At 41.6% G+C, this 12,353-nt stretch overlaps 1 long non-coding RNA gene across 3 annotated transcripts in view; it reads left to right on the top strand.

Moving 5' to 3' along the window:
- LOC148639091 (uncharacterized) overlaps positions 1–12,353 on the top strand; it is a 104,552-nt gene that overhangs the window by 88,561 nt on the left and 3,638 nt on the right. For all 3 annotated transcript variants that reach the window (XR_015930883.1, XR_015930882.1, XR_015930881.1), the window contains exons 4-5: positions 251–484; positions 7,380–7,449. This is a non-coding gene — a long non-coding RNA (uncharacterized LOC148639091). The remainder of the gene's footprint in view (positions 1–250; positions 485–7,379; positions 7,450–12,353) is intronic.

The raw sequence follows: 12,353 nt of genomic DNA, 5'->3' as shown, positions 1-12,353 counted from the left end.
GTTATTAACTATATGAAGACAAAACAAAGTTTATACATGGTGTGATCACAAAATAACACAGGAAATCAACTGTTACGCCCTGCAAATTTGCTATGCTGAACTTTGAGACTCTACTCCAAAATGCTTTGTCACAGGACTCCAGGGCTCAGGGACTGGTCCAGAGTCCCTGACTATAGTAGGTGTCTTTAGATCATTCTCAGCCTGAGAAGGAGAATGCCCTACCCAACATCCCCTGTCTTTCATCTTCCAGAGTGGTCCACTCTAAACCACTTTAGGACTGGGGTCTGCAATGTGATGGGGAATCAGTGCAGCGCTCTTTGTTCCTGTGGGATGGATCCCACTGTGCAGCACATCCTAGAGAACTGCCCAACCCACAGACTCAGTGGAGGACCAGAAGCTATAACTTGGCCAAATAAATGTGTTCCTTGAAGACCGCATCTGGGCATCCCTAAAGTCTGATACCAAGCAAGAAGACATGGATCAGGTATGTTTTAACTAAAAACAAGATAATGTGGGCATGCCTGTATATTTGTTTCCAAACTAGGGATTGCAGAGCAAAGGTTATACTTTTCACTTATTACTGTCATCTCAGAGTAGTAGTGTTCACAAAAGCAGGGTGGTGCAGACTGACAAAGTCAGTGTAAAGCTCCTTGGAAAGCACAGTTTCTGGAGCAAGTTGTCCAAAACGTTGAGGACTCAGTGTGAGAACTCGGGAGCTCTGTGGTGCCAGAAACACAGCTGAGGTTTCTAACAAACTGAAAGAACAGTCATCCTAAGAATAACAACACCTGTAATGTACTTGGATGTGCTTACTGGAGATGAAAACAACAAAAGAGAAGCTTAACAGTAACAAATGTTTAAATATATCCATTTTGTTTACAATTCTAAATCATGCCATCATTTAAGTAAGAGATATGGAAGTGATGTATACATTCTGAGATGTGGGGTTTGAGTTTCTGAAAAACACAGGCCTTAGAGCCCATTCAGAGGGATTTTGAGAGGAGTACTCAAAGACATGCAACAATTAATTAACCTGTTGTTTCAAATTAAAATGTCATTAGTATTCTCTCTGGGGAATGTCTCCATATCACAGCCCAGGCTGGTGTAACATGCAACTACAGTACAGTATGTGGTGCTGTTGGCTTGGGCAATGCTCCTGTGAAGCAGTGGACTTCATGACACAGGAGCAGAGCTCCTGACTCTACAGTAAGGATCTCCTTTGCCAGCTTTAGTGTGTTTTACACCAGGAATCTGACCCAGTGCTTGGCTTGGATGTCAGAGGCTAGGGCAGTAGCAGATGGCAGGAAAGGTTAACCATCTTCCCACTCAGCCTATTGAAATAATATACACTCGGGGAAAATGAGCAGCCAAGAGCACAGACCAGAGGACCCCGCGCTGCAAACTTCACTGATCCTGAAACACCGCGGAGAGCAAAGGTTAAGAAAAGAGACCTACCTGTCAAAAAGCGCCTGTCTGCAAATATTTGGACAGACTTCACAAAACAGCCTTGTAATCGTCTGTCAAATAAACATCTCAGAAAGCAGTGGGCAAAGATAAAGTGACACATAATGTACATCCTTGTTGCCAAAAAAAGTTCTTTACATAACCTCCTGCCATTAATACATTATATCCACTGCAGTTTTTTGTTTTAATAATTTTGTTACTCAGTTTAACTGTTGGCAGTTCACCACTTCACTGGTTGAAATGCAATTCATTCATTCTTATTTTTGCTTTTTTACATCTGGACAGTACAGCAGATCTCTCTTATTAATCGTTATCACAATTATGAACCCGGAACCAGCTCAACCCACTGATTAGAGCTTAAAGAAAAGCAAGGTGGCCCTTCACCAGAAAAAGGAAACGTCTAATAAGAATATTAATAATACAATTTCAAACAAGAAACTGTATAAACTGTATAAACTGTAACACTGACTGGAATGAATCTGTTAGAGGTAGCCCACAGTGTCAGCTCTGGCTTTGCATAGGATACAGTTTGCAGCAGGAAACATCATTGAACCTTTACATTCCCAAACATTCCTGGGCAGCACTTTTTCAAGAACTGTCAAAAAACAGCGATGGTTCCACACGGTTAGACTCAGGGTCCCGGGACAGTCGGTGGTTTAATGGGCCCTGACCCCCACACACACCCTGAAACCCCTCTGCAGTCAGACACAGGGCTGTGTTTGTGACGGGCAGGCCTGGCTGGTATGGGGGTCGTGACCCCAAGGACAGCAGTGGTGAGCACAGTGTCAGCAGACAGATAGGAGTGTGGATGCATTTACTGCAGACTGCAGTACGGCATCATTAATCAACCGCTGCAGAGGAGCACGTTTGGCACGGAGACTCAAATGTAAGAGACGAGGCTATTCTCTGAAGATCTCAGAATAAGGTTCATGCCTGTGTCTTTCGCCCGGTGCTGATGTATTCCAGTTTTGGAATTTGAGAGGTACTTTCCTCTTTACCCCCCTCTGACTGAAAAGCAAGAGAAAACCTCACAGCAAAGCACTTCCTCTTGTAAAGGGAATATAGTAAATAAACTGCATGTCTCGCACAGAACTGGATTTATGGACATGTCAAGTCCTCTTGAATTTGATTTGACAACAGGATACGGCCAGCAGTAAATTCAAGACACTTTTCACTTTTTTCAAGCGCAGTATTGAACCTTGATAAATAAAGTAGACAAGACTTCTTTTTTTGTCTTCTTGCTTCTTTCAGCTACTTACTGTTGCTGTTCTTTGTAGTTTTTTTGCAGCAATGGACAAGACCTGTTTTTAATCAATAACACAGTGAGTGAGAAAAGAAGAAAGTCACACTAGATGCTAAAAGAGGACAGGCCTCTTTGAATGATGGTCGAAGTCTGATTCTTTGACTTGTCATGATGAATTTTAATGGCTTCCTACACAGGGAATGTTCAAAGCTGCTTAGAATACTTTCACCCCCATGTTGCATTGAAAGTACCTGGTATGTGCAATAGTAAGTAATCATTTGATTAGAATAAGCACTGATAAAAATGAATTTCAGACAAGTTAAGAAATATTTTAAAACAGAACATTTACAGTAGTTTATGTCTGCAATTCATTATAAATCGAGAGACTATAAGACTGATGATGATGAGGAGGAGGAGGATGTTTTTAATTACACCAAACTTAAGGATGTCTATGACTGTGCATGGGCGGGATATACTGTTGTGCTTATTCATTGACAGCAGGTCAGTTTGCTGCTCGAATCAATCAATAGGGAAAATCAAGGGAGTTATTTAGCAAACCATATTTAAAACAAATGAACCTATTGAATTAGGTTAATGTAAAGTTCCTGCACCAAGTCCGGATCCTCTGATGCTGTTAGCATCGATTGCTGCCGGTGTCCGTGTCAGTCTGAGATTGACGGGCACCTCCTCCTCTCCTCCTCTCCGCCACAGTCATCGAGGTCTCTGCAGTGGCCTGGGGAACGGGAGCTTCATTTTTTCTCTGCCCCGACGGTACATGGGCTCAACAGGGGAGAGGAAAACAAATCCAAAAAAAAGGACAGATGATGTATTGTTTGAAAAGAAGCACAAACATTTTACGTTAGACTGAGACTCTGATGTGCTCGTTTGACTGATCCGGGATCTTTGGCCTCCTGTCAGGCTGTGTTCTGAGTGGTGTTCATTAATCAGACTGGATGCGTGAACTTGAGCGCTGCCTTGCCTGTCCCACATCAGCCCTGAAACTCAGAAACGGGGCTGCAGTGAGCCCCTGTGCCCCAGGCAGCAGCAGCTCCTGCTTCGGTGTGTCGGATTTCAGCTCAGGGAAGGTGGCCTTGACCTGCAGGAGATATTTCTCTCCGCAGGAATAATTGCCACAATCACAACCCGCTAAAAGCTTCCTCTCCGTTGCTCTGGGTGTGAAAGAAGAACTGTGTTGATGGCAGATGGCTTCCGAGGGGATTTGGGCTTTACTAGCTCTTGGGATCAAGCAGAGGGCTTGGAAAGTCTGGAATTCTTTCAGGATGTCAAGCCGGCGTGCTCTTTCTAAAGCATCGCTTTGCTGTGAGCAGGCGGATGAGTTTAAGGAAACCATTTCCTCCAGCTTGGCTTCCTGCGCCTCTGTTTCTCTGCACTTCTCACTACCCTTGATACCTTCTCATTTTGTTTTCTTATATTGGTCTGCTTTAGATAAGGAAGGTTGCAAAATGCAATTCTAAATCAATTATTGTTATGGGTTAATTGCAAGTTTATTACAACACAAGAGATAGCTCTATTAATACTAAATTGAAGTTTCTTATTATGCATTTATATAAAATTTATTTTGCATACTCTGAAGATTCATCAATTATCGTCAGTCAGAACATTTTGTCCCTTTGATGATCTGATTAATCCAGATTTTACTCGACACACATCTCTGCTAATAAAAAAGAGCTCTTCCCATTACTGTACAGCATATTGAGCTGCCAGAGGTCTGCAGTATCATGGGTGACCTCTGCCTCCCAATTAAAACACAACAATGTTGCTGTCAGTCTACCACAGAGCTCAGTACCACTGACATTGCAGATTAAAGTTTGTTGCTTTATGTTTCACTGCTTATCTTGTGCTAATTAGCCATTGTCTTTCCCATCTTGTGTCTTGATATTAAGAGAAGGACACCTATCTGACAGGATACTTACCTGTCTGGCTTCCCAGCAACACAAACTATATACTCAGCAAGGGGTGTGAAGTGAGGACACTATTCTATAATTGTTCATTGTAATGGGCTTTAAAGGAGTTGCAATCATAGCAGAACAGCTCTAGATGTAGATAACCTTTTTCAGATTTGGAATATATTTCCTTCACAATGCAGAAATTATGTATTGCTAAGGCTTCATCTTTATACTTTTAGACAGTAGATTTCTATGCTTTGTTCATGGGCAATGAAACCTGTATTCCTCCTTTAATTTCTTTAATTCTGCAATTCTATTTAATACCAGAATGAAGCGATGCCCTGATTTGCATGATAATGATCATTCAACACGCATTTGTGCAGATGTGCAGTGTAAAGTGTTATGATTAATCCAAACCCTCTGTAGCTAATGTAATTCATTCAAAACCCCCTGGTTTACTGTTTCTTAGTAAAGTCCTAAAAGTGCAAGTCTTGTACGGATGGGAAAATGTGCCCTGTTTCCTATATGAAGAGTGGAGAAATGGGGCAGTGGTATATCTCAATTGAGAGCTATTAATATCAGGCTTCAGTGACAATCCCCATTCTGCCATTAATAGGGTGACAAAATGGCCTGGCAGAGAAATCACATCAGCTATGTGAGAAACGCCGCTGACGATACAGCCGTTGGCCTGACAGTGTAATCAGGCTAAGTCTCTTCTGAGTCAAAGTAATCACTACAGTAATGCATAAAGAATAATTATGCTGCACTTGAGTTGCCAGTCCTGTCTCTCACAGCTCAGTGATAGGATTGGCAGCTTTGAGGCACAATAGTATTCTAATACTATCACTATCAGAAAGTTTTATGCTTGCAGCAAGTAGATGCTATATGCAAATATGTTTCAAAAACAGCCTTTACATGTATTTATCACGCACATCACATGCTTTTGTTTTGAACAGGTTCAATCGGATAAAGACTGAGTATCTTAAGCACTGTTAGAGATTTAGCTCTTGCAAAGTGATGACTCTAAAGGAAATTTTCAACCTTTAAAGAAAAAATATATACAGTACACGTGGCATGGACAAGTCTGTTAAGTCTTCTACCTGAACTTCATTCCCAGCGCCTCCATCGATTAAATCAGACTGCACTGCTTAGTGAGTTGCAATCATCTCTGTGATTAGGCTTTATTGATCAGGCTTGGCTTCCTCCTTTCTGTATTTATCAGGGCTTGACATTTCTCTTAATCCTCTTTTTCTTAATCCTCCAATAAATATAGATAACTTCTGGTCTGCAGCTTTTGATAAAGGCGATTTCTGTCCCAGTAACTGCAAATACAAAAGTTCACTTCGTTTCCGAGTGTACATGGCTAATGGCAAAGAGCACCTGCCTTAAGTTAAGAGTCACAGTCGCCAGACGATAATCAAGGTTTGAATTATGCATGTTTTTGCCATTACTTAAGCAGAAGGCATTGGCAAAGTCAAATTCCATTACAGTTAAAAAAATAGATTTTTGAAATGGATTGAAATGTATTCCCACTGTTCTTTCAAGAGTAGCAAACCAAGAAAATCAAAGTGCTATTGACCTAGCATTGCTTGTAAAAGTAAATAAAAAACAATTGCCCTTTTAACTAAAGTCATGATGTCGGGGCTAGGTATTGATACAAACACCAAAATGGAGAACGTTCCTTACCAATAAGATATTTTTAATTTACGAGTTTAAGATCTTTCACTTACCAGACTACAAGGAAAGATGCCACAGTTCCTCTTTTCTGGGGATCTCAATGCTGGAAATTCCTTTTCGAATGTATGAATATTGCTGCCCCCAAGCTGTTTCTGTGGGTAGTTTAGTTCAGAACAACCATGTGATGCCAGCAAACTGCCACTATACACATCATTCTGTCTGCTCTTCACCTTATATCCCACCCAGAGAACATTGAGGCTGTTTGTTAGTGGTAAAGGAGAAAAAAAACACTTAAAGACAGCCCGGGCAGTGTATATTTCCATTTGGTTTTATGACAAAGATACGAGCATCTACATCATGCGTTTTTGAATATACTGTAGTGATGCTTTTGCATAAGATATTAATACTTTGCAAAAACAACAACTTTTGCATCCAATTTTAAGAAGAGTTTTGAAAAAGCTGAATTAGGATTTGTTAATAGATCATTCTTGGCCTAGACTGTCATAATATCAGCAGAAGTGTAATTGTAATACAGTTCCTTCCCTTGAAGTGATCTCAAGAGTAAATGGTTTGGCTGTCTTGACCTGAACGAGTGCATTGATAGAATATAGTGTTAACAAATGGAATAGATTTAAAATTCCTGAGGCACAGGAACAAATGGGAATTAGGTTTTTCTCAAACAGGCAGTGTTAATAGATTCCAGCCCAGCGTGTGTTTTTGAAGAGCACTGATTTCCTTTGGTTGCTCTGAGCTGGTGTTGTCGTCTGTTTTGTCGGAGGGCTGAGTTGAGTAGACCGAGCCCTGAGCAGGCATAATTTTTAATTTGATCAGTCTTAAACAAAGGTAGGCTGAGATGTGATTAGCAACTTCAGATAGAGGAAATTGCTTTCCATTTCTCCGAGGCATATCTGTTTGAGGGCAGGTTTTGCAGACTCTGTCCTTAGGAAGGAAGCAGCGATGTGGGTAAGGGTGTGCTGATGTGGTTGTTGATGTCCATAACACTGCAATGTGTGGGCCAGTTTATGAAGATAAACCACATTGTTCAGCTCGATTACTGTGAAACCTGAACCTCCTTCTTCTTCTTTCAGAGACCGTCCTCAGAGTGACTTCTGGAGGAAATCAAATGCTACTGTCAACTGTGTGGGGTGTTAAATCCATGTGAGTAATCAAATGTATGTGTCTTTCAGTATTTTTGTCCAAAAAGTATCAAATAAATCCAGCATATGCAACTTAACTCTCTTGGAAGTCAGCAATGATTGATGATGTCTTTCCAGTGGCTTCCTTTAAATCCCTGCTTATAACCTGATCCAGAATTTATAAAATCTTAAAATACCGTAAAGTGCTATTTCCCCAAGTGCAAATGCTGAGGTCAGATCTGCTTATTAAAACCTTCTGACGGAGTTTTCCACAGGAGTTATTCAAGCTGTGATTTCAGAGTTTCATCACCTAGGTGTCGCTGACAGTAACAAAGGCCTGTAGTGTGAAGGCTGACAGGAGAGATGTTTCCAATTGCGCAGGGTCTTTCCATTATGAACATCAATTTTTTTACCACAGCATTAGGCTGTGGCGTTTAGCCTGGTTCTCTTGCCATTTATTTGATACCTTTCAAGCTCCTGAGGAATGCAGAAATACAAAAACACTCTTAATGGTGTCACTTTGCTGGCTGCAGTCTGAGGAGGCTGTGAGATATGGTATGTCCCATCTATCACTTACAGATATATCTGCATCTTACTTACAGCACAAAAACTCTTCAGTTAATGAAATGCATGTGAAGTAGAACTCTGTAGTTATTTAAAACAGTTATTGGCTCTCAGCTGATGGCCATGTTTTGTACAGTAATTTAAACCAGCTCTAACAACAACGGCTAACTGAGTGTGAAGGCTCCAAATATCAGATTTTCAATAAACATACAGCCATTGACACATATGTGTTGCAGAAGAGTATCTAGTATTCCCATGGCTATCTGTTTGGAACAGTTTACAAGAACAGTACCTGCAGCTGGACCACAATAAGTTCTAAGCAATAGCAATATGAATTCACAACCCTAAACCTAGTGCACTACTGTTTAGAAGACTACTTCAGTTAAGCACAACCTGGAGCTCATTTTGGAATCACAGGGCACAAGGCAGGATTACACCCTAACTGGAACCATCAGTCCAATGCAGGGAACACACAGGGGGACACTTTAGAGACTCAAGTTCATCTAGAAACAGTAGCATGTCTCTGGAAGGTGGAAATAAACTGGAGCAGCCTCATGAAATCCAAAGTGAATTGGAGAAAACATGCAGACTCCACACAAAAGCCACCCCAGTACCTAGGACACGTTACCTAACAGCACTAATCACTATGCTATTATGTAAGCATGATAGCTTAATTCTTCATATCCTTGGCATTGAGCTCCTAAAGAAAATAATAACCTTCTGCATATTTGTTTCCCCGAATTTAGCACCCAGACTGGACGGGAATTCATGTCAATGGCATTCAACAAATCTGCTATATTTAACAGTTGTATATTTGGACGTGAAATGAATCGCTAGTGATTTTGTAAAATTGTCATTGGATTCTCCCCAACCTGCCAGCCGGCCAGCTGGGCCAGCGTGTGCACAGATACTCAGGCAATCAGCACCAGAGGCTGATTGCAAACACAAGTTTTGGGATTGATGCTGATTGATATCCCAGAAGACTCCCTAAGCTGTAATCATTAATGAATCATGTGGAAATCACAGTGAAGAGTGTCATTCTAAATTAGCCGAGTCCCCCATAACGGCATTTTCAAAGCTCCCCTATTAACTCTGTTGATATCAAAGAGCGCCGGGGGGAGCAATATTAGTTTTGTTGCCATTCCAGCTTGCTGATTAATCCCCTTCAAAAACTGAAGACCCAGTGGAGTTCTAATTAATTACTACCACACTGTTTACGCAATCCCTAACCATTCTGCAACACCCTCAGCCCTTCAGTCCTACTTTAAGGGATGGGAACCAGCTCCACTATCTTGAACACATTGCCCACTCTAAGAAGTTTTCAACCAAAATCCTCATGCTCACCTATAAGGCTCTGCATTGCCTGGCACCTCAGTACCAGTCTTAGTTACTACTAAGACTACTACTGTCCTACTCCCCACCTCCCAACCTTAGGCCGTCTTACTCAGGTCTCCTCTCTGTCCCCCAAGTTTGCTTACACCCTGGGGTGACAGGGCTTCTCCTGCTATGCCCCAAAATGTCTTGAATCCCAACCCCAAGGAAATCAGAGTCACCTTTGCTTTCAAATGCGGACTCAAAACCGCCTTCTTTTTCTTTGTGCTAATTGTATCTCCTTTGCTACAGTTTTCATTGTTTTACCTTTCTATAACGAGCTTTGAGGAGTTGCTTTTAAAGGTGCTACATAAAATTGTTTCACTCCGGTTGGTTTCCTGGCACCTTGCTGTTTATGTGACTTATACACGGAGCATGACTGCCCACCTGCAGGCCTGCGATTTCCATTTGTGAGCCCTAGAAACTTTAAGGTCTTTGAGAGAAATTTGTTTCCCTCATAGTGGTGCTTGAAGTTCTGAGCACATCATAATCGTAGTTTTATTTCAAATCATAAAAGCAGAATTTATTCTCTTTCCCCGCCACCCCAACCTTGTTCTGCTTAAATTTCCTCTCTTGTGAAAGCCTTAAAAGTTATTTCAGTGATCTAGTTCTTCTTTGTCACCTCGGCTAATGTGCTGCCCTCTTTTGAAGTAACAAAGTCCATGATAAAAAAGAAACAAAAGAAGAGTTATTACCAACTTCAAATTCACCTTGTCAGCTGGGATCTCCTGAGCTCAACGGCTTTCCAAGTTTATGTCTTAATAATGGGCCCTACTATTTTAAAAAATATGAGCACGTCTAGGGGAGGTTGGAAAGGTGGGTCATTAACGAGCTCACTGAAGTCACAGCACAGATTCTGCATGGACAGATTGGTGTAGTTCTTTGTGAAGTTTGAACAGGGCTCAAAGAGAGACTTACCTCTTCCTGTACCAGAACGTTTCGGGGAGTATTTATGATCCTTCTTTCTCTTGCATCTCTTCAGCTTGGCCCCTTCTGAATCAGTCCTGGCAAGCTTACAAGTCACATACTGTACAGTGGCGTGTTGTTCGCAGCATTTCCATTTTACTGACAATATTTAGCTCAAACAGCCCATTCTTGCAATACAGAATACAGTATTTGTCAGCACGCTGCCTGTGGTCAGGCATTCTGATAAGCTAATGCTTTATTAATCCGGAACAATCGGGAAATGCCTTCTCTCATGCCTTGCTATTGCTTTGGTCTCTACATTGGTGCACTATAGCTGCACATCTCTGATTCTTGAGTCTTGCCCAGTTGCTGTCTTAACCACACTGTGCTAGTCAATCTCCAACACCTCTTCTCTCCCTTTACCTCCTCCTGAGGTATCTGTTCTCCAGTGCCTCTTCATTCTGGAGCCCACAGACAGAACTGCTCACTTCCCCAACCGTCTCCTCAATACTCATCAGCCCGGATTCAAACCGTGATCTCTTTCCCACAGCCGTGAACATTTCACTACCAGCCCATAATGCTCTGTGCTCAAGGGCAGTTCTTTACTGCAATCAGTGATTCCTTACCTACACCTTGTGTACTGCTTCATGCCTAATGTTGTCACACTGCTGCGCTCTGCACAGGCATTGCATGTCTATCATTTTGTTCGTTTCATTTTTATTTTTGATTGTTCTACTATATGAGGATGATTTATTTTTGCATTTCTCTTCATGTGTCGTAGATTGTTAAGTTGTCCAGGAAAGCTTGTCTGCTGAGCAAATAATGACTTTGCATCTCCTCCATGACTGCAGTGAGCACTGCACAGTCAACTGATCTCACAGTGCAGTGCTCACAGTTACTTCTACATATCACAAGCCGTCTAGTCCAAATGATGGCACAGTGCACTGGGGGGTCTTGCAATACTGGACAGCCTATTACAGAAATAAAACCCTCATCACATGTATTCAATGTGTAACCCATTGGGCATAAGAAGGTGATTACTTTTTTGCATGGCCATATCTAAGAATCTAAAGTCTAAAGCTTTCTAACTCAAAGACAAAGAATTTGTCCGCTGTTTGTTGTGTGGCATGATGTAGGCAGCATACCAGCCTGCATGGTTTTTCTTCATCCAGAAGGCACGTACTGTGACTTTCATGACGGCTAAAAACACTGCAAGCTCATTTGGAATTTCAAACACCAATCTGCAGCGTTTTCTATTCTGTCCTGTCCGTTACTGCTTTCACAAAGTGAATCCTAGCCCCGTGGAAAGACAAAGCATTCCCCAATGACTTGCCAAGACATGAAAAGGGCTGCGTTCAAGATTTGACTTTTAAACAGCCACTGATGCTTGTCATTCTCATGCACTGCTCAATCTGGCACGGTCAGGAGATGGGAACAGAAGACACGCTTTTATTAATTACTGCTGACCTCCGCGTCACTGCGAAGGCATTAGCTAATCAAAGAGGTGTCTGTCCATTAGAACTAGAAAACTGCGAATGAGGTCACTTGACCTTTACAGTGTTCACAGCTTCAAAAGCTTCAGAATTCTTTGATTCCTTCTTATGAGCTTCACTTAATGGAATCTGAAGGGGACTGGCTAAAGGCGCCTCAGCACAATAACTTGCTAATTCAGTTCAGTCCTCCTCCTGGGACAGGAGGCAAGAGATACTCACGGCATTGGTTTCTCCCAGCCATTAGCCGATGAAATCTGAGACTCTGCCTCGCTCTCATTACCTCACTGATAACTTAATTACACTAAGCAAGAGCGATATGGGGGATTACATAAAAGAATAAACATGCAAAATTGTCTTCAGAAGATGACAGCCAAAACCTACAAGGGAAAATTAAAAAATGTGACAGAACTGGCAATAATACAGTGACCAGAATTATTTATTTTTATCGTCTATCAGTAAAAGTCCCTTGAATACTGCACATATTTCTTGCTTGAAGTGTGAAACAGCAATATTACAACACACACACACGTTCATATATACTTGCCCATACACACTCGTAAATATCCCCCAGTGTACTTTTCCTTGTCTTTAA

The sequence above is a fragment of the Lepisosteus platostomus genome, chromosome 27 (genome assembly GCF_059453375.1).
Source record: "Lepisosteus platostomus isolate fLepPlt1 chromosome 27, fLepPlt1.hap1, whole genome shotgun sequence".
NCBI classification, from domain to species: domain Eukaryota; kingdom Metazoa; phylum Chordata; class Actinopteri; order Semionotiformes; family Lepisosteidae; genus Lepisosteus; species Lepisosteus platostomus.
This window is presented reverse-complemented; position numbering and strand designations above follow the sequence as displayed.